The following is a 1,976-nucleotide window of genomic DNA, read 5'->3' as shown; positions in this document are numbered from 1 at the left end:
CTGGTAACAGTTGAGGGCAGTTTACTGACCCTGGAGGATAAACAGGCAGTTCACAGAGCGTGTTGATCTCAGTCGCTTGTGATAACAGCATCCCGCTCTCCGGCTGAAGTGTTGGAAAGTTTTCCCTCCATTTCCCTCATCCTCCTCTGGCCCATCTTCCACCTGAAGAAGGGAGCTGCCCAATGGGAACGGCCACCTCACCAGCACCTCGGCAGCACCCCTCACCAGGACCCCTCACCAGGAGCCCATACCAGGACGCGTCACCAGGACCCCTCACCAGGACCCCACACCAGGTCCCCTCACCAGGACCCCTGACCAGGAACACTCACCAGGACACCTCACCAGGACCTCTTACCAGGTCCCCTTACCAGGTCCCCTAACCAGGACCCCTCATCAGGTCCCCTCACCAGCACCTCGGCAGGGCCCCTCACCAGGATCCCTCGCCAGGACCCCTCGCCAGGACCCCTCACCAGGACCCCTCACCAGAACCCCTCGCCAGGACCCCTCGCCAGGACCCCTCACCAGGACCCCTCGCCAGGACCCCTCGCCAGGACCCCTCACCAGGACCCCTCACCTGGACCCCTCAGCAGGACCCCTCCCCAGGACCCCTCCCCAGGACCCCTCGCCAGGACCCCTCACCAGAACCCCTCACCAGGACCCCTCACCAGGACCCCTCACCAGGACTCCTCACCTTGACCCCTCACCAGGACACGAACCGGCCCCCTGCGCCTGAGAGCTTGTCAATATACCTTTTACCTGGGGACTGGCAGCTTACCCCGTGTCCGACACCTATCTAACTAACTATTCTGACCATCAGATACAGGACATGTTTTGTTTTTATTCATTCATGGGATGTGGGCATCGCTGGCTAGGCCCAGCATTTATTACCCATCCCTAATTGCTCTTGTTCTGAGGGCAGTTAAGAGTGAACCAAGCTACTGGTGGAATTTAAATTCAATTAATAAAATCTGGGCCATCCACTCAGATGGGCGATGCCCACATCACATGACAGAATAAATGTTTTTTTAAAATAGTGAGGAAAGAGAACTTCAATGGGGTAAGAATGGATCAAGGCTGAATAAATTGGAGTCAAAGGTTGGTGGAAGAAACTGCAGCAGAACAATGGGCTACATTCGAAGAAGGGGTAATTCCGACAAAGTCAATAGGTATTCCCTGGAAAGGGAGGGCAAAATTCCAATGATCCCTGTCTGACTACGGAGGTAGAAATTAAGCTAAAGCAGAAAAGCTGTGCTTATGGTCAGTGGTCAGTGAGAAAATACAATCGAGAACCAGACTGAGGGAAGTGAGAGTGGAAATTGCAGAGACACTGGCCATAAATGTTCAGCTTTCCTTAGACTCAGGGGTGGTGCCAGAGGGCTGGAGAATTTCAAACTTCACATTCTTGTTCAAAAAAGGGTGTAAAGATAATCCCGGCTAATGGCGGACAGTCAGATGGACTTGGGTGGCGGGGAAACTTCTAGAAAAATGATTCTGAAGAAAGGAAATAGACAGATGGACAAATTGGTATTAATTAAGGAAGACCAGCATGGATTTTTAAAAGAGAAATTGTGTTTAACCAGTTTGCGGACTGTCTTGAAGAAGTAACAGGGCAGGTTGATGAGGGCAATGCTGTAGATGTGGTGTACACGGGCTTCCAAAAGCCATCTGATAAAGCACTGCACAAAAGACTTGTGAGAAAAGTTATAGCTCATGGAAGAAAAGGGTCAGGAGCAACGCAGAACCAACTGACTGGAAACAGCGAGTAGTGGTGAATGGATTTCTCTTTACCGTGCGAGATGAAGAATTGTAGTGAAGTTCCTCAGGTGTGAGTGTTGGAAACTCCTGCTTTTCCTGATAGTCATTAATAACACAGACCTTGGTGTTTCAAAATTTGCGGATGGATCACAACTTTGAATCATTGTGAACTGTGAGGAGGATGATGTAAAACTTCAAAATGCCAGAGACAAGTTAGTGAG

Source organism: Cetorhinus maximus, unplaced genomic scaffold (genome assembly GCF_964194155.1).
Source record: "Cetorhinus maximus unplaced genomic scaffold, sCetMax3.hap1.1 HAP1_SCAFFOLD_693, whole genome shotgun sequence".
NCBI classification, from domain to species: domain Eukaryota; kingdom Metazoa; phylum Chordata; class Chondrichthyes; order Lamniformes; family Cetorhinidae; genus Cetorhinus; species Cetorhinus maximus.
This window is presented reverse-complemented; position numbering follows the sequence as displayed.